Genomic DNA, 25,524 nt, shown 5'->3' with positions numbered 1-25,524 from the left:
GGCTGGGCCCTGCCTTGTGGGAGAAGGAGCCGGAAGTTTGCCTTTTCAGCAAGAGGCTCTGCCGCGGCCGAGCGCCATGAGATGTTGCGTCTCTGGGAAAGCACAGATCCCCACTGCTGTTGTGCCTGTAGATAGGGCGCCAAGGCACCGTGAAGAGCAGCAACAGCTTTCAGGGCTGGGCCATTCCTTGTGGGAGAAGGAGCCGGACGTTTGCCTTTTCGGCAAGAGGCTCTGCCGCGGCCGAGCGCCATGAGATGTTGCGTCTCTGGGAAAGCAAAGATCCCCAGTGCTGTTGTCTCTTTAGATAGGGCGCCAAGGCACCGTGAAGAGCAGCAACAGCTTTCAGGGCTGGGCCCTTCCTTGTGGGAGAAGGAGCCGGACGTTTGCCTTTTGGGCAAGAGGCTCTGCCGCGGCCGAGCGCCATGAGATGTTGCGTCTCTGGGAAAGCAAAGATCCCCACTGCTGTTGTCTCTGTAGATAGGGCGCCAAGGCACCGTGAAGAGCAGCAAGAGCTTTCAGGGCTGGGCCCTTCCTTGTGGGAGAAGGAGCCGGACGTTTGCCTTTTCAGCAAGAGGCTCTGCCGCGGCCGAGCGCCATGAGATGTTGCGTCTCTGGGAAAGCACAGATCCCCAGTGCTGTTGTGCCTGTAGATAGGGCGCCAAGGCACCGTGAAGAGCAGCAAGAGCTTTCAGGGCTGGGCCCTTCCTTGTGGGAGAAGGAGCCGGACGTTTGCCTTTTCGGCAAGAGGCTCTGCGCGGCCGAGCGCCATGAGATCTTGCGTCTCTGGGAAAGCAAAGATCCCCAGTGCTGTTGTCTCTGTAGATAGGGCGCCAAGGCACCGTGAAGAGCAGCCAGAGCTTTCAGGGCTGGGCCCTGCCTTGTGGGAGAAGGAGCCGGACGTTTGCCTTTTCAGCAAGAGGCTCTGCCGCGGCCGAGCGCCATGAGATGTTGCGTCTCTGGGAAAGCACAGATCCCCACTGCTGCTGTGCCTGTAGATAGGGCGCCAAGGCACCGTGAAGAGCAGCAACAGCTTTCAGGGCTGGGCCCTTCCTTGTGGGAGAAGGAGCCGGACGTTTGCCTTTTCGGCAAGAGGCTCTGCCGCGGCCGAGCGCCATAGAGACCTTGCGTCTCTGGGAAAGCACAGATCCCCACTGCTGTTGTGCCTGTAGATAGGGCGCCAAGGCACCGTGAAGAGCAGCAACAGCTTTCAGGGCTGGGCCCTTCCTTGTGGGAGAAGGAGCCGGACGTTTGCCTTTTCGGCAAGAGGCTCTGCGCGGCCGAGCGCCATGAGATGTTGCGTCTCTGGGAAAGCAAAGATCCCCACTGCTGTTGTCTCTGTAGATAGGGTGCCAAGGCACCGTGAAGAGCAGCAAGAGCTTTCAGGGCTGGGCCCTTCCTTGTGGGAGAAGGAGCCGGACGTTTGTCTTTTCAGCAAGAGGCTCTGCCGCGGCCGAGCGCCGTGAGATGTTGCGTCTCTGGGAAAGCACAGATCCCCACTGCTGTTGTGCCTGTAGATAGGGCGCCAAGGCACCGTGAAGAGCAGCAACAGCTTTCAGGGCTGGGCCCTTCCTTGTGGGAGAATGAGCCGGACGTTTGCCTTTTCGGCAAGAGGCTCTGCCGCGGCCGAGCGCCATGAGATCTTGCGTCTCTGGGAAAGCAAAGATCCCCAGTGCTGTTGTCTCTGTAGATAGGGCGCCAAGGCACCGTGAAGAGCAGCAAGAGCTTTCAGGGCTGGGCCCTTCCTTGTGGGAGAAGGAGCCGGACGTTTGCCTTTTCGGCAAGAGGCTCTGCGCGGCCGAGCGCCATGAGATGTTGCGTCTCTGGGAAAGCAAAGATCCCCAGTGCTGTTGTCTCTGTAGATAGGGCGCCAAGGCACCGTGAAGAGCAGCAACAGCTTTCAGGGCGGGGCCCTTCCTTGTGGGAGAAGGAGCCGGACGTTTGCCTTTTCGGCAAGAGGCTCTGCGCGGCCGAGCGCCATGAGATGTTGCGTCTCTGGGAAAGCAAAGATCCCCACTGCTGTTGTGCCTGTAGATAGGGCGCCAAGGGTAGGTGAAGAGCAGCAACAGCTTTCAGGGCTGGGCCCTTCCTTGTGGGAGAAGGAGCCGGACGTTTGCCTTTTCGGCAAGAGGCTCTGCCGCAGCCGAGCGCCATGAGATGTTGCGTCTCTGGGAAAGCACAGATCCCCACTGCTGCTGTGCCTGTAGATAGGGCGCCAAGACACCGTGAAGAGCAGCAACAGCTTTCAGGTCTGGCCCCATCCTTGTGGGAGGAGCCAGACGTTTGCCTTTTTGTCAAGAGGCTCTGACGCGGCCGAGCGCCATGAGATGTTGCGTTTCTGGGAAAGCACAGATCCTCACTGCTGCTGAGCCTGTAGATAGGGTGCCAAGGCACCGTGAAGAGCAGCAAGAGCTTTCAGGGCTGGGCCCTTCCTTGTGGGAGAAGGAGCCGGACGTTTGCATTTTCAGCAAGAGGCTCTGCCGCGGCCGAGCGCCGTGAGATGTTGCGTCTCTGGGAAAGCACAGATCCCCACTGCTGTTGTGCCTGTGGATAGGGCACCAAGGCACCGTGAAGAGCAGCAACAGCTTTCAGGGCTGGGCCCTTCCTTGTGGGAGAGGGAGCCGGACGTTTGCCTTTTCGGCAAGAGGCTCTGCCGCGGCCGAGCGCCATAGAGATCTTGCGTCTCTGGGAAAGCACAGATCCCCACTGCTGTTGTGCCTGTAGATAGGGCGCCAAGGCACCGTGAAGAGCAGCAACAGCTTTCAGGGCTGGGCCCTTCCTTGTGGGAGAAGGAGCCGGAAGTTTGCCTTTTCGGCAAGAGGCTCTGCCGCGGCCGAGCGCCATGAGATGTTGCGTCTCTGGGAAAGCAAAGATCCCCACTGCTGTTGTCTCTGTAGATAGGGCGCCAAGGCACCGTGAAGAGCAGCAGGAGCTTTCAGGGCTGGGCCCTTCCTTGTGGGAGAAGGAGCCGGACGTTTGCCTTTTCAGCAAGAGGCTCTGCCGCGGCCGAGCGCCATGAGATGTTGCGTCTCTGGGAAAGCACAGATCCCCAGTGCTGTTGTGCCTGTAGATAGGGCGCCAAGGCACCGTGAAGAGCAGCAAGAGCTTTCAGGGCTGGGCCCTTCCTTGTGGGAGGATCAGCCGGACGTTTGCCTTTTCGGCAAGAGGCTCTGCCGCGGCCGAGCGCCATAGAGATCTTGCGTCTCTGGGAAAGCACAGATCCCCACTGCTGTTGTGCCTGTAGATAGGGCGCCAAGGCACCGTGAAGAGCAGCAACAGCTTTCAGGGCTGGCCCAATCCTTGTGGGAGAAGGAGCCGGAAGTTTGCCTTTTCGGCAAGAGGCTCTGCCGCGGCCGAGCGCCATGAGATGTTGCGTCTCTGGGAAAGCAAAGATCCCCACTGCTGTTGTCTCTGTAGATAGGGCGCCAAGGCACCGTGAAGAGCAGCAGGAGCTTTCAGGGCTGGGCCCTTCCTTGTGGGAGAAGGAGCCGGACGTTTGCCTTTTGGGCAAGAGGCTCTGCCGCGGCCGAGCGCCATGAGATGTTGCGTCTCTGGGAAAGCAAAGATCCCCACTGCTGTTGTCTCTGTAGATAGGGCGCCAAGGCACCGTGAAGAGCAGCAACAGCTTTCAGGGCTGGGCCCTTCCTTGTGGGAGAAGGAGCCGGACGTTTGCCTTTTCAGCAAGAGGCTCTGCCGCGGCCGAGCGCCATGAGATGTTGCGTCTCTGGGAAAGCACAGATCCCCAGTGCTGTTGTGCCTGTAGATAGGGCGCCAAGGCACCGTGAAGAGCAGCAAGAGCTTTCAGGGCTGGGCCCTTCCTTGTGGGAGAAGGAGCCGGACGTTTGCCTTTTCGGCAAGAGGCTCTGCGCGGCCGAGCGCCATGAGATCTTGCGTCTCTGGGAAAGCAAAGATCCCCAGTGCTGTTGTCTCTGTAGATAGGGCGCCAAGGCACCGTGAAGAGCAGCCAGAGCTTTCAGGGCTGGGCCCTGCCTTGTGGGAGAAGGAGCCGGACGTTTGCCTTTTCAGCAAGAGGCTCTGCCGCGGCCGAGCGCCATGAGATGTTGCGTCTCTGGGAAAGCACAGATCCCCACTGCTGCTGTGCCTGTAGATAGGGCGCCAAGGCACCGTGAAGAGCAGCAACAGCTTTCAGGGCTGGGCCCTTCCTTGTGGGAGAAGGAGCCGGACGTTTGCCTTTTCGGCAAGAGGCTCTGCCGCGGCCGAGCGCCATAGAGACCTTGCGTCTCTGGGAAAGCACAGATCCCCACTGCTGTTGTGCCTGTAGATAGGGCGCCAAGGCACCGTGAAGAGCAGCAACAGCTTTCAGGGCTGGGCCCTTCCTTGTGGGAGAAGGAGCCGGACGTTTGCCTTTTCGGCAAGAGGCTCTGCGCGGCCGAGCGCCATGAGATGTTGCGTCTCTGGGAAAGCAAAGATCCCCACTGCTGTTGTCTCTGTAGATAGGGTGCCAAGGCACCGTGAAGAGCAGCAAGAGCTTTCAGGGCTGGGCCCTTCCTTGTGGGAGAAGGAGCCGGACGTTTGTCTTTTCAGCAAGAGGCTCTGCCGCGGCCGAGCGCCGTGAGATGTTGCGTCTCTGGGAAAGCACAGATCCCCACTGCTGTTGTGCCTGTAGATAGGGCGCCAAGGCACCGTGAAGAGCAGCAACAGCTTTCAGGGCTGGGCCCTTCCTTGTGGGAGAATGAGCCGGACGTTTGCCTTTTCGGCAAGAGGCTCTGCCGCGGCCGAGCGCCATGAGATCTTGCGTCTCTGGGAAAGCAAAGATCCCCAGTGCTGTTGTCTCTGTAGATAGGGCGCCAAGGCACCGTGAAGAGCAGCAAGAGCTTTCAGGGCTGGGCCCTTCCTTGTGGGAGAAGGAGCCGGACGTTTGCCTTTTCGGCAAGAGGCTCTGCGCGGCCGAGCGCCATGAGATGTTGCGTCTCTGGGAAAGCAAAGATCCCCAGTGCTGTTGTCTCTGTAGATAGGGCGCCAAGGCACCGTGAAGAGCAGCAACAGCTTTCAGGGCGGGGCCCTTCCTTGTGGGAGAAGGAGCCGGACGTTTGCCTTTTCGGCAAGAGGCTCTGCGCGGCCGAGCGCCATGAGATGTTGCGTCTCTGGGAAAGCAAAGATCCCCACTGCTGTTGTGCCTGTAGATAGGGCGCCAAGGGTAGGTGAAGAGCAGCAACAGCTTTCAGGGCTGGGCCCTTCCTTGTGGGAGAAGGAGCCGGACGTTTGCCTTTTCGGCAAGAGGCTCTGCCGCAGCCGAGCGCCATGAGATGTTGCGTCTCTGGGAAAGCACAGATCCCCACTGCTGCTGTGCCTGTAGATAGGGCGCCAAGACACCGTGAAGAGCAGCAACAGCTTTCAGGTCTGGCCCCATCCTTGTGGGAGGAGCCAGACGTTTGCCTTTTTGTCAAGAGGCTCTGACGCGGCCGAGCGCCATGAGATGTTGCGTTTCTGGGAAAGCACAGATCCTCACTGCTGCTGAGCCTGTAGATAGGGTGCCAAGGCACCGTGAAGAGCAGCAAGAGCTTTCAGGGCTGGGCCCTTCCTTGTGGGAGAAGGAGCCGGACGTTTGCATTTTCAGCAAGAGGCTCTGCCGCGGCCGAGCGCCGTGAGATGTTGCGTCTATGGGAAAGCACAGATCCCCACTGCTGTTGTGCCTGTGGATAGGGCACCAAGGCACCGTGAAGAGCAGCAACAGCTTTCAGGGCTGGGCCCTTCCTTGTGGGAGAGGGAGCCGGACGTTTGCCTTTTCGGCAAGAGGCTCTGCCGCGGCCGAGCGCCATAGAGATCTTGCGTCTCTGGGAAAGCACAGATCCCCACTGCTGTTGTGCCTGTAGATAGGGCGCCAAGGCACCGTGAAGAGCAGCAACAGCTTTCAGGGCTGGGCCCTTCCTTGTGGGAGAAGGAGCCGGAAGTTTGCCTTTTCGGCAAGAGGCTCTGCCGCGGCCGAGCGCCATGAGATGTTGCGTCTCTGGGAAAGCAAAGATCCCCACTGCTGTTGTCTCTGTAGATAGGGCGCCAAGGCACCGTGAAGAGCAGCAGGAGCTTTCAGGGCTGGGCCCTTCCTTGTGGGAGAAGGAGCCGGACGTTTGCCTTTTCAGCAAGAGGCTCTGCCGCGGCCGAGCGCCATGAGATGTTGCGTCTCTGGGAAAGCACAGATCCCCAGTGCTGTTGTGCCTGTAGATAGGGCGCCAAGGCACCGTGAAGAGCAGCAAGAGCTTTCAGGGCTGGGCCCTTCCTTGTGGGAGGATCAGCCGGACGTTTGCCTTTTCGGCAAGAGGCTCTGCCGCGGCCGAGCGCCATAGAGATCTTGCGTCTCTGGGAAAGCACAGATCCCCACTGCTGTTGTGCCTGTAGATAGGGCGCCAAGGCACCGTGAAGAGCAGCAACAGCTTTCAGGGCTGGCCCAATCCTTGTGGGAGAAGGAGCCGGACGTTTGCCTTTTCGGCAAGAGGCTCTGCCGCGGCCGAGCGCCATGAGATGTTGCGTCTCTGGGAAAGCAAAGATCCCCAGTGCTGTTGTCTCTGTAGATAGGGCGCCAAGGCACCGTGAAGAGCAGCAAGAGCTTTCAGGGCTGGGCCCTTCCTTGTGGGAGAAGGAGCCGGACGTTTGCCTTTTCGGCAAGAGGCTCTGCCGCGTCCGAGCGCCATGAGATGTTGCGTCTCTGGGAATGCACAGATCCCCACTGCTGTTGTGCCTGTAGATAGGGCGCCAAGACACCGTGAAGAGCAGCAATAGCTTTCAGGTCTGGCCCCATCCTTGTGGGAGGAGCCAGACGTTTGCCTTTTCGTCAGGAGGCTCTGACGCGGCCGAGCGCCATGAGATGTTGCGTCTCTGGGAAAGCACAGATCCCCACTGCTGCTGTGCCGGTAGATAGGGCGCCAAGACATCGTGAAGAGCAGCAAGAGCTTTCAGGGCTGGGCCCTTCCTTGTGGGAGAAGGAGCCGGACGTTTGCCTTTTCGGGAAGAGGCTCTGCCGCGGCCAAGCGCCATGAGATGGTGCGTTTCTGGGAAAGCACAGATCCTCACTGCTGCTGAGCATGTAGATAGGGCGCCAAGGCACCGTGAAGAGCAGCAAGAGCTTTCAGGGCTGGGCCCTTCCTTGTGGGAGAAGGAGCCGGACGTTTGCCTTTTCGGCAAGAGGCTCTGCCGCCGCCGAGCGCCATAGAGATCTTGCGTCTCTGGGAAAGCACAGATCCCCACTGCTGTTGTGCCTGTAGATAGGGCGCCAAGGCACCGTGAAGAGCAGCAACAGCTTTCAGGGCTGGGCCCTTCCTTGTGGGAGAAGGAGCCGGACGTTTGCCTTTTCGGCAAGAGGCTCTGCGCGGCCGAGCGCCATGAGATGTTGCGTCTCTGGGAAAGCAAAGATCCCCACTGCTGTTGTCTCTGTAGATAGGGTGCCAAGGCACCGTGAAGAGCAGCAACAGCTTTCAGGGCTGGGCCCTTCCTTGTGGGAGAAGGAGCCGGACGTTTGCCTTTTCGGCAAGAGGCTCTGCGCGGCCGAGCGCCATGAGATGTTGCGTCTCTGGGAAAGCAAAGATCCCCACTGCTGTTGTCTCTGTAGATAGGGTGCCAAGGCACCGTGAAGAGCAGCAAGAGCTTTCAGGGCTGGGCCCTTCCTTGTGGGAGAAGGAGCCGGACGTTTGCCTTTTCGGCAAGAGGCTCTGCCGCGGCCGAGCGCCATAGAGATCTTGCGTCTCTGGGAAAGCACAGATCCCCACTGCTGTTGTGCCTGTAGATAGGGCGCCAAGGCACCGTGAAGAGCAGCAAGAGCTTTCAGGGCTGGGCCCTTCCTTGTGGGAGAAGGAGCCGGACGTTTGCCTTTTCGGCAAGAGGCTCTGCCGCGGCCGAGCGCCATGAGATGTTGCGTCTCTGGGAAAGCAAAGATCCCCAGTGCTGTTGTCTCTGTAGATAGGGTGCCAAGGCACCGTGAAGAGCAGCAAGAGCTTTCAGGGCTGGGCCCTTCCTTGTGGGAGAAGGAGCCAGACGTTTGCCTTTTCGGCAAGAGGCTCTGCCGTGTCCGAGCACCATGAGATGTTGCGTCTCTGGGAAAGCACAGATCCCCACTGCTGTTGTGCCTGTAGATAGGTCGCCAAGACACCGTGAAGAGCAGCAACAGCTTTCAGGTCTGGCCCCATCCTTGTGGGAGGAGCCAGACTTTTGCCTTTTCGTCAGGAGGCTCTGACGCGGCCGAGCGCCATGAGATGTTGCGTCTCTGGGAAAGCACAGATCCCCACTGCTGCTGTGCCTGTAGATAGGGCGCCAAGACATCGTGAAGAGCAGCAACAGCTTTCAGGGCTGGGCCCTTCCTTGTGGGAGGAGCCAGACTTTTGCCTTTTCGTCAGGAGGCTCTGACGAAACCGAGCGCCATGAGATGTTGCGTCTCTGGGAAAGCACAGATCCCCACTGCTGTTGTGCCTGTACATAGGGTGACAAGGCACCGTGAAGAGCAGCAAGAGCTTTCAGGGCTGGGCTCTTCCTTGTGGGAGAAGGAGCCGGACGTTTGCCTTTTCGGCAAGAGGCTCTGCCGCGGCCGAGCGCCATGAGATGGTGCGTTTCTGGGAAAGCACAGATCCTCACTGCTGCTGAGCCTGTAGATAGGGTGCCAAGGCACCGTGAAGAGCAGCAAGAGCTTTCAGGGCTGGGCCCTTCCTTGTGGGAGAAGGAGCCGGACGTTTGCCTTTTCGGCAAGAGGCTCTGCCGCGGCCGAGCGCCATGAGATGTTGCGTCTCTGGGAAAGCAAAGATCCCCAGTGCTGTTGTCTCTGTAGATAGGGCGCCAAGGCACCGTGAAGAGCAGCAAGAGCTTTCAGGGCTGGGCCCTTCCTTGTGGGAGAAGGAGCCGGACGTTTGCCTTTTCGGCAAGAGGCTCTGCGCGGCCGAGCGCCATGAGATCTTGCGTCTCTGGGAAAGCAAAGATCCCCAGTGCTGTTGTCTCTGTAGATAGGGCACCAAGGCACCGTGAAGAGCAGCAAGAGCTTTCAGGGCTGGGCCCTTCCTTGTGGGAGAAGGAGCCGGACGTTTGCCTTTTCGGCAAGAGGCACTGCGTGGCCGAGCGCCATGAGATGTTGCGTCTCTGGGAAAGCAAAGATCCCCACTGCTGTTGTGCCTGTACATAGGGTGACAAGGCACCGTGAAGAGCAGCAAGAGCTTTCAGGGCTGGGCTCTTCCTTGTGGGAGAAGGAGCCGGACGTTTGCCTTTTCGGCAAGAGGCTCTGCCACGGCCGAGCGCCATGAGATGGTGCGTCTCTAAGAAAGCAAAGATCCCCAGTGCTGTTGTCTCTGTAGATAGGGCGCCAAGGCACCGTGAAGAGCAGCAAGAGCTTTCAGGGCTGGGCCCTTCCTTGTGGGAGAAGGAGCCGGACGTTTGCCTTTTCGGCAAGAGGCTCTGCCACAGCCGGGCGCCATGAGATGTTGCGTCTCTGGGAAAGCACAGATCCCCACTGCTGTTGTGCCTGTAGATAGGGTGCCAAGGCACCGTGAAGAGCAGCAAGAGCTTTCAGGGCTGGGCCCTTCCTTGTGGGAGAAGGAGCCGGACGTTTGCCTTTTCGGCAAGAGGCTCTGCCGCGGCCGAGCGCCATGAGATGTTGCGTCTCTGGGAAAGCACAGTTCCCCAGTGCTGTTGTCTCTGTAGATAGGGCGCCAAGGCACCGTGAAGAGCAGCAACAGCTTTCAGGGGTGGGCCCTTCCTTGTGGGAGAAGGAGCCGGACGTTTGCCTTTTCGGCAAGAGGCTCTGCCGCGGCCGAGCGCCATGAGATGTTGCGTCTCTGGGAAAGCAAAGATCCCCAGTGCTGTTGTCTCTGTAGATAGGGCGCCAAGGCACCGTGAAGAGCAGCAAGAGCTTTCAGGACTGGGCCCTTCCTTGTGGGAGAAGGAGCCGGACGTTTGCCTTTTCGGCAAGAGGCTCTGCCGCGGCCGAGCGCCATGAGATGTTGCGTCTCTGGGAAAGCACAGATCCCCAGTGCTGTTGTGCCTGTAGATAGGGTGAAAAGGCACCGTGAAGAGCAGCAAGAGCTTTCAGGGCTGGGCCCTTCCTTGTGGGAGAAGGAGCCGGACGTTTGCCTTTTCGGCAAGAGGCTCTGCCGCGGCCGAGCGCCATGAGATGTTGCGTCTCTGGGAAAGCACAGATCCCCAGTGCTGTTGTCTCTGTAGATAGGGCGCCAAGGCACCGTGAAGAGCAGCAAGAGCTTTCAGGGGTGGGCCCTTCCTTGTGGGAGAAGGAGCCGGACGTTTGCCTTTTCGGCAAGAGGCTCTGCCGCGGCCGAGCGCCATGATATGTTGCGTCTCTGGGAAAGCACAGATCCCCAGTGCTGTTGTGCCTGTAGATAGGGCGCCAAGACATCGTGAAGAGCAGCAACAGCTTTCAGGGCTGGGCCCTTCCTTGTGGGAGAAGGAGCCGGACGTTTGCCTTTTCGGCAAGAGGCTCTGCCACAGCCGGGCGCCATGAGATGTTGCGTCTCTGGGAAAGCACAGATCCCCACTGCTGTTGTGCCTGTAGATAGGGTGCCAAGGCACCGTGAAGAGCAGCAAGAGCTTTCAGGGCTGGGCCCTTCCTTGTGGGAGAAGGAGCCGGACGTTTGCCTTTTCGGCAAGAGGCTCTGCCGCGGCCGAGCGCCATCAGATGTTGCGTCTCTAGGAAAGCAAAGATCCCCAGTGCTGTTGTCTCTGTAGATAGGGCGCCAAGGCACCGTGAAGAGCAGCAAGAGCTTTCAGGGCTGGGCCCTTCCTTGTGGGAGAAGGAGCCGGACGTTTGCCTTTTCGGCAAGAGGCTCTGCCGCGGCCGAGCGCCATGAGATGTTGCATCTCTGGGAAAGCACAGATCCCCACTGCTGTTGTGCCTGTAGATAGGGTGCCAAGGCACCGTGAAGAGCAGCAACAGCTTTCATGGCTGGGCCCTTCCTTGTGGGAGAAGGAGCCGGACGTTTGCCTTTTCGGCAAGAGGCTCTGCCGCGGCCGAGCGCCATGAGACGTTGCGTCTCTGGGAAAGCACAGGTCCCCAGTGATGTTGTTCCTGTAGATAGGGCGCTAAGGCACCGTGAAGAGCAGCAACAGCTTTCAGGGCTGGGCCCTTCCTTGTGGGAGAAGGAGCAGAACGTTTGCCTTTTCGGCAAGAGGCTCTGCCGCGGCCGAGCGCCATGAGATGTTGCGTCTCTGGGAAAGCACAGATCCTAACTGCTGGTGTGTCTGTAGTTAGGGTGCCAAGGCACCGTGAAGACCAGCAAGAGCTTTCAGGGCTGGGCCCTTCCTTGTGGGAGAAGGAGCCGGATGTTTGCCTTTTCGGCAAGAGGCTCTGCCGCGGCCGAGCGCCTTGAGATGTTGCGTCTCTGGGAAAGCACATATCCTCACTGCTGCTGTGCCTGTAAATAGGGTGCCAAGGTACCGTGAAGAGCAGCAAGAGCTTTCAGGGCTGGGCCCTTCCTTGTGGGAGAAGGAGCCGGACGTTTGCCTTTTCGGCAAGAGGCTCTGACGCGGCCGAGCTCCATGAGATGTTGCGTCTCTGGGAAAGCACAGATCCCCAGTGCTGTTGTGCCTGTACATAGGGCGCCAAGGCACCGTGAAGAGCAGCAAGAGCTTTCAGGGCTGGGCCCTTCCTTGTGGGAGAAGGAGCCGGACGTTTGCCTTTTCGGCAAGAGGCTCTGCCACAGCCGGGCGCCATGAGATGTTGCGTCTCTGGGAAAGCACAGATCCCCACTGCTGTTGTGCCTGTAGATAGGGTGCCAAGGCACCGTGAAGAGCAGCAAGAGCTTTCAGGGCTGGGCCCTTCCTTGTGGGAGAAGGAGCCGGACGTTTGCCTTTTCGGCAAGAGGCTCTGCCGCGGCCGAGCGCCATGAGATGTTGCGTCTCTGGGAAAGCACAGATCCCCAGTGCTGTTGTCTCTGTAGATAGGGCGCCAAGGCACCGTGAAGAGCAGCAACAGCTTTCAGGGGTGGGCCCTTCCTTGTGGGAGAAGGAGCCGGACGTTTGCCTTTTCGGCAAGAGGCTCTGCCGCGGCCGAGCGCCATGAGATGTTGCGTCTCTGGGAAAGCAAAGATCCCCAGTGCTGTTGTCTCTGTAGATAGGGCGCCAAGGCACCGTGAAGAGCAGCAAGAGCTTTCAGGACTGGGCCCTTCCTTGTGGGAGAAGGAGCCGGACGTTTGCCTTTTCGGCAAGAGGCTCTGCCGCGGCCGAGCGCCATGAGATGTTGCGTCTCTGGGAAAGCACAGATCCCCAGTGCTGTTGTGCCTGTAGATAGGGCGCCAAGACATCATGAAGAGCAGCAACAGCTTTCAGGGCTGGGCCCTTCCTTGTGGGAGAAGGAGCCGGACGTTTGCCTTTTCGGCAAGAGGCTCTGCCACAGCCGGGCGCCATGAGATGTTGCGTCTCTGGGAAAGCACAGATCCCCACTGCTGTTGTGCCTGTAGATAGGGTGCCAAGGCACCGTGAAGAGCAGCAAGAGCTTTCAGGGCTGGGCCCTTCCTTGTGGGAGAAGGAGCCGGACGTTTGCCTTTTCGGCAAGAGGCTCTGCCGCGGCCGAGCGCCATCAGATGTTGCGTCTCTAGGAAAGCAAAGATCCCCAGTGCTGTTGTCTCTGTAGATAGGGCGCCAAGGCACCGTGAAGAGCAGCAAGAGCTTTCAGGGCTGGGCCCTTCCTTGTGGGAGAAGGAGCCGGACGTTTGCCTTTTCGGCAAGAGGCTCTGCCGCGGCCGAGCGCCATGAGATGTTGCATCTCTGGGAAAGCACAGATCCCCACTGCTGTTGTGCCTGTAGATAGGGTGCCAAGGCACCGTGAAGAGCAGCAACAGCTTTCATGGCTGGGCCCTTCCTTGTGGGAGAAGGAGCCGGACGTTTGCCTTTTCGGCAAGAGGCTCTGCCGCGGCCGAGCGCCATGAGACGTTGCGTCTCTGGGAAAGCACAGGTCCCCAGTGATGTTGTTCCTGTAGATAGGGCGCTAAGGCACCGTGAAGAGCAGCAACAGCTTTCAGGGCTGGGCCCTTCCTTGTGGGAGAAGGAGCAGAACGTTTGCCTTTTCGGCAAGAGGCTCTGCCGCGGCCGAGCGCCATGAGATGTTGCGTCTCTGGGAAAGCACAGATCCTAACTGCTGGTGTGTCTGTAGTTAGGGTGCCAAGGCACCGTGAAGAGCAGCAAGAGCTTTCAGGGCTGGGCCCTTCCTTGTGGGAGAAGGAGCCGGATGTTTGCCTTTTCGGCAAGAGGCTCTGCCGCGGCCGAGCGCCTTGAGATGTTGCGTCTCTGGGAAAGCACATATCCTCACTGCTGCTGTGCCTGTAAATAGGGTGCCAAGGTACCGTGAAGAGCAGCAAGAGCTTTCAGGGCTGGGCCCTTCCTTGTGGGAGAAGGAGCCGGACGTTTGCTTTTTCGTCAAGAGGCTCTGACGCGGCCGAGCTCCATGAGATGTTGCGTCTCTGGGAAAGCACAGATCCCCAGTGCTGTTGTGCCTGTACATAGGGTGACAAGGCACCATGAAGAGCAGCAAGAGCTTTCAGGGCTGGGCTCTTCCTTGTGGGAGAAGGAGCCGGACGTTTGCCTTTTCGGCAAGAGGCTCTGCCGCGGCCGAGCGCCATGAGATGTTGCGTCTCTGGGAAAGCACAGATCCCCACTGCTGTTGTGCCTGTAGATAGGGCGCCAAGGCACCGTGAAGAGCAGCAACAGCTTTCAGGGCTGGGCCCTTCCTTGTGGGAGAAGGAGCCGGACGTTTGCCTTTTCGGCAAGAGGCTCTGCCGCGGCCGAGCGCCATAGAGATCTTGCGTCTCTTGGAAAGCACAGATCCCCACTGCTGCTGTGCCTGTAGATAGGGCGCCAAGGCACCGTGAAGAGCAGCAACAGCTTTCAGGGCTGGGCCCTTCCTTGTGGGAGAAGGAGCCGGACGTTTGCGTTTCCGGCAAGAGGCTCTGACGCGGCCGAGCGCCATGAGATGTTGCGTCTCTGGGAAAGCAAAGATCCCCAGTGCTGTTGTGCCTGTAGATAGGGCGCCAAGACACCTTGAAGAGCAGCAACAGCTTTCAGGTCTGGCCCCATCCTTGTGGGAGGAGCCAGACGTTTGCCTTTTCGTCAAGAGGCTCTGCCGCGGCCGAGCGCCATGAGATGTTGCGTCTCTGGGAAAGCACAGATCCCCAGTGCTGTTGTGCCTGTACATAGGGTGACAAGGCACCGTGAAGAGCAGCAAGAGCTTTCAGGGCTGGGCTCTTCCTTGTGGGAGAAGGAGCCGGACGTTTGCCTTTTCGGCAAGAGGCTCTGCCACAGCCGGGCGCCATGAGATGTTGCGTCTCTGAGAAAGCACAGATCCCCACTGCTGTTGTGCCTGTAGATAGGGTGCCAAGGCACCGTGAAGAGCAGCAACAGCTTTCAGGGCTGGGCCCTTCCTTGTGGGAGAAGGAGCCGGACGTTTGCCTTTTCGGCAAGAGGCTCTGCCGCGGCCGAGCGCCATGAGATGTTGCGTCTCTGGGAAAGCACAGATCCCCAGTGCTGTTGTCTCTGTAGATAGGGCGCCAAGGCACCGTGAAGAGCAGCAAGAGCTTTCAGGGCTGGGCCCTTCCTTGTGGGAGAAGGAGCCGGACGTTTGCCTTTTCGGCAAGAGGCTCTGCCGCGGCCGAGCGCCATGAGATGTTGCATCTCTGGGAAAGCACAGATCCCCACTGCTGTTGTCTCTGTAGATAGGGTGCCAAGGCACCGTGAAGAGCAGCAACAGCTTTCATGGCTGGGCCCTTCCTTGTGGGAGAAGGAGCCGGACGTTTGCCTTTTCGGCAAGAGGCTATGCCGCGGCCGAGCGCCATGAGACGTTGCGTCTCTGGGAAAGCACAGGTCCCCAGTGATGTTGTTCCTGTAGATAGGGCGCTAAGGCACCGTGAAGAGCAGCAACAGCTTTCAGGGCTGGGCCCTTCCTTGTGGGAGAATGAGCAGAACGTTTGCCTTTTCGGCAAGAGGCTCTGCCGCGGCCGAGCGCCATGAGATGTTGCGTCTCTGGGAAAGCACACATCCCCACTGCTGCTGTGCCTGTAGTTAGGGTGCCAAGGCACCGTGAAGAGCAGCAAGAGCTTTCAGGGCTGGGCCCTTCCTTGTGGGAGAAGGAGCCGGACGTTTGCCTTTTCGGCAAGAGGCTCTGCCGCGGCCGAGCGCCTTGAGATGTTGCGTCTCTGGGAAAGCACATATCCTCACTGCTGCTGTGCCTGTAAATAGGGTGCCAAGGTACCGTGAAGAGCAGCAAGAGCTTTCAGGGCTGGGCCCTTCCTTGTGGGAGAAGGAGCCGGACGTTTGCCTTTTCGTCAAGAGGCTATGACGCGGCCGAGCTCCATGAGATGTTGCGTCTCTGGGAAAGCACAGATCCCCAGTGCTGTTGTGCCTGTACATAGGGTGACAAGGCACCGTGAAGAGCAGCAAGAGCTTTCAGGGCTGGGCTCTTCCTTGTGGGAGAAGGAGCCGGACGTTTGCCTTTTCGGCAAGAGGCTCTGCCGCGGCCGAGCGCCATGAGATGTTGCGTCTCTGGGAAAGCACAGATCCCCACTGCTGTTGTGCCTGTAGATAGGGCGCCAAGGCACCGTGAAGAGCAGCAACAGCTTTCAGGGCTGGGCCCTTCCTTGTGGGAGAAGGAGCCGGACGTTTGCCTTTTCGGCAAGAGGCTCTGCCGCGGCCGAGCGCCATAGAGATCTTGCGTCTCTGGGAAAGCACAGATCCCCACTGCTGTTGTGCCTGTAGATAGGGCGCCAAGGCACCGTGAAGAGCAGCAACAGCTTTCAGGGCTGGGCCCTTCCTTGTGGGAGAAGGAGCCGGACGTTTGCCTTTTCGGCAAGAGGCTCTGCCGCGGCCGAGCGCCATGAGATGTTGCGTCTCTGGGAAAGCAAAGATCCCCAGTGCTGTTGTCTCTGTAGATAGGGCGCCAAGACACCGTGAAGAGCAGCAACAGCTTTCAGGTCTGGCCCCATCCTTGTGGGAGGAGCCAGACGTTTGCCTTTTCGTCAAGAGGCTCTGACGCGGCCGAGCGCCATGAGATGTTGCGTCTCTGGGAAAGCACAGATCCCCAGTGCTGTTGTGCCTGTACATAGGGTGACAAGGCACCGTGAAGAGCAGCAAGAGCTTTCAGGGCTGGGCTCTTCCTTGTGGGAGAAGGAGCCGGACGTTTGCCTTTTCGGCAAGAGGCTCTGCCGCGGCCGAGCGCCATAGAGATCTTGCGTCTCTGGGAAAGCACAGATCCCCACTGCTGTTGTGCCTGTAGATAGGGCGCTAAGGCACCGTGAAGAGCAGCAAGAGCTTTCAGGGCTGGGCCCTTCCTTGTGGGAGAAGGAGCCGGACGTTTGCCTTTTCGGCAAGAGGCTCTGCCGCGGCCGAGCGCCATGAGATGTTGCGTCTCTGGGAAAGCAAAGATCCCCAGTGCTGTTGTGCCTGTACATAGGGTGACAAGGCACCGTGAAGAGCAGCAAGAGCTTTCAGGGCTGGGCTCTTCCTTGTGGGAGAAGGAGCCGGACGTTTGCCTTTTCGGCAAGAGGCTCTGCCGCGGCCGAGCGCCATGAGACGTTGCGTCTCTGGGAAAGCACAGGTCCCCAGTGATGTTGTTCCTGTAGATAGGGCGCTAAGGCACCGTGAAGAGCAGCAACAGCTTTCAGGGCTGGGCCCTTCCTTGTGGGAGAAGGAGCAGAACGTTTGCCTTTTCGGCAAGAGGCTCTGCCGCGGCCGAGCGCCATGAGATGTTGCGTCTCTGGGAAAGCACAGATCCTAACTGCTGCTGTGTCTGTAGTTAGGGTGCCAAGGCACCGTGAAGAGCAGCAAGAGCTTTCAGGGCTGGGCCCTTCCTTGTGGGAGAAGGAGCCGGATGTTTGCCTTTTCGGCAAGAGGCTCTGCCGCGGCCGAGCGCCTTGAGATGTTGCGTCTCTGGGAAAGCACATATCCTCACTGCTGCTGTGCCTGTAAATAGGGTGCCAAGGTACCGTGAAGAGCAGCAAGAGCTTTCAGGGCTGGGCCCTTCCTTGTGGGAGAAGGAGCCGGACGTTTGCCTTTTCGTCAAGAGGCTCTGACGCGGCCGAGCTCCATGAGATGTTGCGTCTCTGGGAAAGCACAGATCCCCAGTGCTGTTGTGCCTGTACATAGGGTGACAAGGCACCATGAAGAGCAGCAAGAGCTTTCAGGGCTGGGCTCTTCCTTGTGGGAGAAGGAGCCGGACGTTTGCCTTTTCGGCAAGAGGCTCTGCCGCGGCCGAGCGCCATGAGATGTTGCGTCTCTGGGAAAGCACAGATCCCCACTGCTGTTGTGCCTGTAGATAGGGCGCCAAGGCACCATGAAGAGCAGCAACAGCTTTCAGGGCTGGGCCCTTCCTTGTGGGAGAAGGAGCCGGACGTTTGCGTTTTCGGCAAGAGGCTCTGACGCGGACGAGCGCCATGAGATGTTGCGTCTCTGGGAAAGCAAAGATCCCCAGTGCTGTTGTCTCTGTAGATAGGGCGCCAAGACACCTTGAAGAGCAGCAACAGCTTTCAGGTCTGGCCCCATCCTTGTGGGAGGAGCCAGACGTTTGCCTTTTCGTCAAGAGGCTCTGCCGCGGCCGAGCGCCATGATATGTTGCGTTTCTGGGAAAGCACAGATCCCCAGTGCTGTTGTGCCTGTACATAGGGTGACAAGGCACCGTGAAGAGCAGCAAGAGCTTTCAGGGCTGGGCTCTTCCTTGTGGGAGAAGGAGCCGGACGTTTGCCTTTTCGGCAAGAGGCTCTGCCACAGCCGGGCGCCATGAGATGTTGCGTCTCTGGGAAAGCACAGATCCCCACTGCTGTTGTGCCTGTAGATAGGGTGCCAAGGCACCGTGAGGAGCAGCAACAGCTTTTCAGGGCTGGGCCCTTCCTTGTGGGAGAAGGAGCCGGACGTTTGCCTTTTCGGCAAGAGGCTCTGCCGCGGCCGAGCGCCATGAGATGTTGCGTCTCTGGGAAAGCACAGATCCCCAGTGCTGTTGTCTCTGTAGATAGGGCGCCAAGGCACCATGAAGAGCAGCAACAGCTTTCAGGGCTGGGCCCTTCCTTCTGGGAGAAGGAGCCGGACGTTTGCCTTTTCGGCAAGAGGCTCTGCCGCGGCCGAGCGCCATGAGATGTTGCATCTCTGGGAAAGCACAGATCCCCACTGCTGTTGTCTCTGTAGATAGGGTGCCAAGGCACTGTGAAGAGCAGCAACAGCTTTCATGGCTGGGCCCTTCCTTGTGGGAGAAGGAGCCGGACGTTTGCCTTTTCGGCAAGAGGCTATGCTGCGGCCGAGCGCCATGAGACGTTGCGTCTCTGGGAAAGCACAGGTCCCCAGTGATGTTGTTCCTGTAGATAGGGCGCTAAGGCACCGTGAAGAGCAGCAAGAGCTTTCAGGGCTGGGCCCTTCCTTGTGGGAGAATGAGCAGAACGTTTGCCTTTTCGGCAAGAGGCTCTGCCGCGGCCGAGTGCCATGAGATGTTGCGTCTCTGGGAAAGCACAGATCCTAACTGCTGCTGTGCCTGTAGTTAGGGTGCCAAGGCACCGTGAAGAGCAGCAAGAGCTTTCAGGGCTGGGCCCTTCCTTGTGGGAGAAGGAGCCGGATGTTTGCCTTTTCGGCAAGAGGCTCTGCCGCGGCCGAGCGCCTTGAGATGTTGCGTCTCTGGGAAAGCACATATCCTCACTGCTGCTGTGCCTGTAAATAGGGTGCCAAGGTACCGTGAAGAGCAGCAAGAGCTTTCAGGGCTGGGCCCTTCCTTGTGGGAGAAGGAGCCGGACGTTTGCCTTTTCGGCAAGAGGCTCTGCCGCAGCCGAGCGCCATGAGATGTTGCGTCTCTGGGAAAGCACAGATCCCCAGTGCTGTTGTGCCTGTACATAGGGTGACAAGGCACCGTGAAGAGCAGCAAGAGCTTTCAGGGCTGGGCTCTTCCTTGTGGGAGAAGGAGCCGGACGTTTGCCTTTTCGGCAAGAGGCTCTGCCGCGGCCGAGCGCCATGAGATGTTGCGTCTCTGGGAAAGCACAGATCCCCACTGCTGTTGTGCCTGTAGATAGGGCGCCAAGGCACCGTGAAGAGCAGCAACAGCTTTCAGGGCTGGGCCCTTCCTTGTGGGAGAAGGAGCCGGACGTTTGCCTTTTCGGCAAGAGGCTCTGCCGCGGCCGAGCGCCATAGAGATCTTGCGTCTCTGGGAAAGCACAGATCCCCACTGCTGTTGTGCCTGTAGATAGGGCGCCAAGGCACCGTGAAGAGCAGCAACAGCTTTCAGGGCTGGGCCCTTCCTTGTGGGAGAAGGAGCCGGACGTTTGCCTTTTCGGCAAGAGGCTCTGCCGCGGCCGAGCGCCATGAGATGTTGCGTCTCTGGGAAAGCAAAGATCCCCAGTGCTGTTGTCTCTGTAGATAGGGCGCCAAGACACCGTGAAGAGCAGCAACAGCTTTCAGGTCTGGCCCCATCCTTGTGGGAGGAGCCAGACGTTTGCCTTTTCGTCAAGAGGCTCTGACGCGGCCGAGCGCCATGAGATGTTGCGTCTCTGGGAAAGCACAGATCCCCAGTGCTGTTGTGCCTGTACATAGGGTGACAAGGCACCGTGAAGAGCAGCAAGAGCTTTCAGGGCTGGGCTCTTCCTTGTGGGAGAAGGAGCCGGACGTTTGCCTTTTCGGCAAGAGGCTCTGCCGCGGCCGAGCGCCATAGAGATCTTGCGTCTCTGCGAAAGCACAGATCCCCACTGCTGTTGTGCCTGTAGATAGGGCGCTAAGGCACCGTGAAGAGCAGCAAGAGCTTTCAGGGCTGGGCCCTTCCTTGTGGGAGAAGGAGCCGGACGTTTGCCTTTTCGGCAAGAGGCTCTGCCGCGGCCGAGCGCCATGAGATGTTGCGTCTCTGGGAAAGCAAAGATCCCCAGTGCTGTTGTGCCTGTACATAGGGTGACAAGGCACCGTGAAGAGCAGCAAGAGCTTTCAGGGCTGGGCTCTTCCTTGTGGGAGAAGGAGCCGGACGTTTGCCTTTTCGGCAAGAGGCTCTGCCGCGGCCGAGCGCCATAGAGATCTTGCGTCTCTGGGAAAGCACAGATCCCCACTGCTGTTGTGCCTGTAGATAGGGTGAAAAGGCACCGTGAAGAGCAGCAAGAGCTTTCAGGGCTGGGCCCTTCCTTGTGGGAGAAGGAGCCGGACGTTTGCCTTTTCGGCAAGAGGCTCTGCCGCGGCCGAGCGCCATGAGATGTTGCGTCTCTGGGAAAGCACAGATCCCCACTGCTGTTGTCTCTGTAGACAGGGCGCCAAGGCACCGTGAAGAGCAGCAACAGCTTTCAGGGGTGGGCCCTTCCTTGTGGGAGAAGGAGCCGGACGTTTGCCTTTTCGGCCAGAGGCTCTGCCGCGGCCGAGCGCCATGAGATGTTGCATCTCTGGGAAAGCACAGATCCCCACTGCTGTTGTCTCTGTAGATAGGGTGCCAAGGCACCGTGAAGAGCAGCAACAGCTTTCATGGCTGGGCCCTTCCTTGTGGGAGAAGGAGCCGGACGTTTGCCTTTTCGGCAAGAGGCTATGCCGCGGCCGAGCGCCATGAGACGTTGCGTCTCTGGGAAAGCACAGGTCCCCAGTGATGTTGTTCCTGTAGATAGGGCGCTAAGGCACCGTGAAGAGCAGCAACAGCTTTCAGGGCTGGGCCCTTCCTTGTGGGAGAATGAGCAGAACGTTTGCCTTTTCGTCAAGAGGCTCTGCCGCGGCCGAGCGCCATGAGATGTTGCGTCTCTGGGAAAGCACAGATCCTAACTGCTGCTGTGCCTGTAGTTAGGGTGCCAAGGCACCGTGAAGAGCAGCAAGAGCTTTCAGGGCTGGGCCCATCCTTGTGGGAGACGGAGCCGGATGTTTGCCTTTTCGGCAAGAGGCTCTGCCGCGGCCGAGCGCCTTGAGATGTTGCGTCTCTGGGAAAGCAAAGATCCCCAGTGCTGTTGTCTCTGTAGATAGGGCGCCAAGACACCGTGAAGAGCAGCAACAGCTTTCAGGTCTGGCCCCATCCTTGTGGGAGGAGCCAGACGTTTGCCTTTTCGTCAAGAGGCTCTGACGCGGCCGAGCGCCATGAGATGTTGCGTCTCTGGGAAAGCACAGATCCCCACTGCTGTTGTGCCTGTACATAGGGTGACAAGGCACCGTGAAGAGCAGCAAGAGCTTTCAGGGCTGGGCTCTTCCTTGTGGGAGAAGGAGCCGGACGTTTGCCTTTTCGGCAAGAGGCTCTGCCGCGGCCGAGCGCCATAGAGATGTTGCGTCTCTGGGAAAGAACAGATCCCCACTGCTGTTGTGCCTGTAGATAGGGTGAAAAGGCACCGTGAAGAGCAGCAAGAGCTTTCAGGGCTGGGCCCTTCCTTGTGGGAGAAGGAGCCGGACGTTTGCCTTTTCGGCAAGAGGCTCTGCCACGGCCGAGCGCCATGAGATGTTGCGTCTCTGGGAAAGCACAGATCCCCACTGCTGTTGTCTCTGTAGACAGGGCGCCAAGGCACCGTGAAGAGCAGCAAGAGCTTTCAGGGCTGGGCCCTTCCTTGTGGGAGAAGGAGCCGGACGTTTGCCTTTTCGGCCAGAGGCTCTGCCGCGGCCGAGCGCCATGAGATGTTGCGTCTCTGGGAAAGCACAGATCCCCAGTGCTGTTGTCTCTGTAGATAGGGCGCCAAGGCACCGTGAAGAGCAGCAAGAGCTTTCAGGGCTGGGCCCTTCCTTGTGGGAGAAGGAGCCGGACGTTTGCCTTTTCGGCAAGAGGCTCTGCCGCGGCCGAGCGCCATGAGATGTTGCATCTCTGGGAAAGCAAAGATCCCCAGTGCTGTTGTCTCTGTAGATAGGGCACCAAGGCACCGTGAAGAGCAGCAAGAGCTTTCAGGACTGGGCCTTTCCTTGTGGGAGAAGGAGCCGGACGTTTGCCTTTTCGGCAAGAGGCTCTGCCGCGGCCGAGCGCCATGAGATGTTGCGTCTCTGGGAAAGCACAGATCCTAACTGCTGCTGTGTCTGTAGTTAGGGTGCCAAGGCACCGTGAAGAGCAGCAAGAGCTTTCAGGGCTGGTCCCTTCCTTGTTGGAGAAGGAGCCGGATGTTTGCCTTTTCGGCAAGAGGCTCTGCCGCGGCCGAGCGCCATGAGATGTTGCGTCTCTGGGAAAGCAAAGATCCCCACTGCTGTTGTCTCTGTAGATAGGGCGCCAAGACACCGTGAAGAGCAGCAACAGCTTTCAGGTCTGGCCCCATCCTTGTGGGAGGAGCCAGACGTTTGCCTTTTCATCAAGAGGCTCTGACGCGGCCGAGCGCCATGAGATGTTGCGTCTCTGGGAAAGCACAGATCCCCAGTGCTGTTGTGCCTGTACACAGGGTGACAAGGCACCGTGAAGAGCAGCAAGAGCTTTCAGGGCTGGGCTCTTCCTTGTGGGAGAAGGAGCCGGACGTTTGCCTTTTCGGCAAGAGGCTCTGCCGCGGCCGAGCGCCATAGAGATCTTGCGTCTCTGGGAAAGCACAGATCCCCACTGCTGTTGTGCCTGTTGATAGGGTGAAAAGGCACCGTGAAGAGCAGCAAGAGCTTTCAGGGCTGGGCCCTTCCTTGTGGGAGAAGGAGCCGGACGTTTGCCTTTTCGGCAAGAGGCTCTGCCACAGCCTGGCGCCATGAGATGTTGCGTCTCTGGGAAAGCACAGATCCCCACTGCTGTTGTGCCTGTAGATAGGGTGCCAAGGCACCGTGAAGAGCAGCAAGAGCTTTCAGGGCTGGGCCCTTCCTTGTGGGAGAAGGAGCCGGACGTTTGCCTTTTCGGCAAGAGGCTCTGCCGCGGCCGAGCGCCATCAGATGTTGCGTCGCTAGGAAAGCAAAGATCCCCAGTGCTGTTGTCTCTGTAGATAGGGCGCAAAGGCACCGTGAAGAGCAGCAAGAGCTTTCAGGGCTGGGCCCTTCCTTGTGGGAGAAGGAGCCGGACGTTTGCCTTTCCGGCAAGAGGCTCTGCCGCGGCCAAGCGCCATGAGATGTTGCGTCTCTGGGAAAGCACAGGTCCCCAGTGCTGTTGTGCCAGTAGATAGGGCGCTATAGGCACCGTGAAGAGCAGCAACAGCTTTCAGGGCTGGGCCCTTCCTTGTGCGAGAAGGAGCAGAACGTTTGCCTTTTCGGCAAGAGGCTCTGCCGCGGCCGAGCGCCATGAGATGTTGCGTCTCTGGGAAAACACAGATCCCCACTGCTGCTGTGCCTGTAGTTAGGGAGCCAAGGCACCGTGAAGAGCAGCAACAGCTTTCAGGGCTGGGCCCTTCCTCGTTTGAGAAGGAGCCGGACGTTTGCCTTTTCGGTAAGAGGCTCCATCGCGGCCGAGGGCCTTGAGATGTTGCGTCTCTGGGAAAGCACAGATCCTCACTGCTGCTGTGCCTGTACATAGGGCGCCAAGGTACCGTGAAGAGCAGCAAGAGCTTTCAGGGCTGGGCTCTTCCTTGTGGGAGAAGGAGCCGGACGTTTGCCTTTTCGGCAAGAGGCTCTGCCACAGCCGGGCGCCATGAGATGTTGCGTCTCTGGGAAAGCACAGATCCCCAGTGCTGTTGTGCCTGTAGATAGGGTGCCAAGGCACCGTGAAGAGCAGCAAGAGCTTTCAGGGCTGGGCCCTTCCTTGTGGGAGAAGGAGCCGGACGTTTGCCTTTTCGGCAAGAGGCTCTGCCGCGGCCGAGCGCCATAGAGATCTTGCGTCTCTGGGAAAGCACAGATCCCCACTGCTGTTGTGCCTGTAGATAGGGCGCCAAGGCACCGTGAAGAGCAGCAACAGCTTTCAGGGCTGGGCCCTTCCTTGTGGGAGAAGGAGCCGGACGTTTGCCTTTTCGGCAAGAGGCTCTGCCGCGGCCGAGCGCCATACAGATCTTGCGTCTCTGGGAAAGCACAGATCCCCACTGCTGTTGTGCCTGTAGATAGGGCGCCAAGGCACCGTGAAGAGCAGCAACAGCTTTCAGGGCTGGGCCCTTCCTTGTGGGAGAAGGAGCCGGACGTTTGCCTTTTCGGCAAGAGGCTCTGCCGCGGCCGAGCGCCATGAGATGTTGCGTCTCTGGGAAAGCAAAGATCCCCAGTGCTGTTGTCTCTGTAGATAGGGCGCCAAGACACCGTGAAGAGCAGCAACAGCTTTCAGGTCTGGCCCCATCCTTGTGGGAGGAGCCAGACGTTTGCCTTTTCGTCAAGAGGCTCTGACGCGGCCGAGCGCCATGAGATGTTGCGTCTCTGGGAAAGCACAGATCCCCAGTGCTGTTGTGCCTGTACATAGGGTGACAAGGCACCGTGAAGAGCAGCAAGAGCTTTCAGGGCTGGGCTCTTCCTTGTGGGAGAAGGAGCCGGACGTTTGCCTTTTCGGCAAGAGGCTCTGCCGCGGCCGAGCGCCATAGAGATCTTGCGTCTCTGGGAAAGCACAGATCCCCACTGCTGTTGTGCCTGTAGATAGGGCGCTAAGGCACCGTGAAGAGCAGCAAGAGCTTTCAGGGCTGGGCCCTTCCTTGTGGGAGAAGGAGCCGGACGTTTGCCTTTTCGGCAAGAGGCTCTGCCGCGGCCGAGCGCCATGAGATGTTGCGTCTCTGGGAAAGCAAAGATCCCCAGTGCTGTTGTGCCTGTACATAGGGTGACAAGGCACCGTGAAGAGCAGCAAGAGCTTTCAGGGCTGGGCTCTTCCTTGTGGGAGAAGGAGCCGGACGTTTGCCTTTTCGGCAAGAGGCTCTGCCGCGGCCGAGCGCCATAGAGATCTTGCGTCTCTGGGAAAGCACAGATCCCCACTGCTGTTGTGCCTGTAGATAGGGTGAAAAGGCACCGTGAAGAGCAGCAAGAGCTTTCAGGGCTGGGCCCTTCCTTGTGGGAGAAGGAGCCAGACGTTTGCCTTTTCGGCAAGAGGCTCTGCCGCGGCCGAGCGCCATGAGATGTTGCGTCTCTGGGAAAGCACAGATCCCCACTGCTGTTGTCTCTGTAGACAGGGCGCCAAGGCACCGTGAAGAGCAGCAAGAGCTTTCAGGGCTGGGCCCTTCCTTGTGGGAGAAGGAGCCGGACGTTTGCCTTTTCGGCCAGAGGCTCTGCCGCGGCCGAGCGCCATGAGATGTTGCGTCTCTGGGAAAGCAAAGATCCCCAGTGCTGTTGTCTCTGTAGATAGGGCGCCAAGGCACCGTGAAGAGCAGCAAGAGCTTTCAGGGCTGGGCCCTTCCTTGTGGGAGAAGGAGCCGGACGTTTGCCTTTTCGGCAAGAGGCTCTGCCGCGGCCGAGCGCCATGAGATGTTGCATCTCTGGGAAAGCAAAGATCCCCAGTGCTGTTGTCTCTGTAGATAGGGTGCCAAGGCACCGTGAAGAGCAGCAAGAGCTTTCAGGACTGGGCCCTTCCTTGTGGGAGAAGGAGCCGGACGTTTGCCTTTTCGGCAAGAGGCTCTGCCGCGGCCGAGCGCCATGAGATGTTGCGTCTCTGGGAAAGCACAGATCCTAACTGCTGCTGTGTCTGTAGTTAGGGTGCCAAGGCACCGTGAAGAGCAGCAAGAGCTTTCAGGGCTGGTCCCTTCCTTGTTGGAGAAGGAGCCGGATGTTTGCCTTTTCGGCAAGAGGCTCTGCCGCGGCCGAGCGCCTTGAGATGTTGCGTTTCTGGGAAAGCACAGATCCCCAGTGCTG

This window comes from Harpia harpyja, chromosome 4, assembly GCF_026419915.1.
Source record: "Harpia harpyja isolate bHarHar1 chromosome 4, bHarHar1 primary haplotype, whole genome shotgun sequence".
Lineage (NCBI taxonomy): Eukaryota > Metazoa > Chordata > Aves > Accipitriformes > Accipitridae > Harpia > Harpia harpyja.
The sequence above is the reverse complement of the archived record's forward strand: the minus strand, read 5'-3'. Positions refer to the sequence as shown.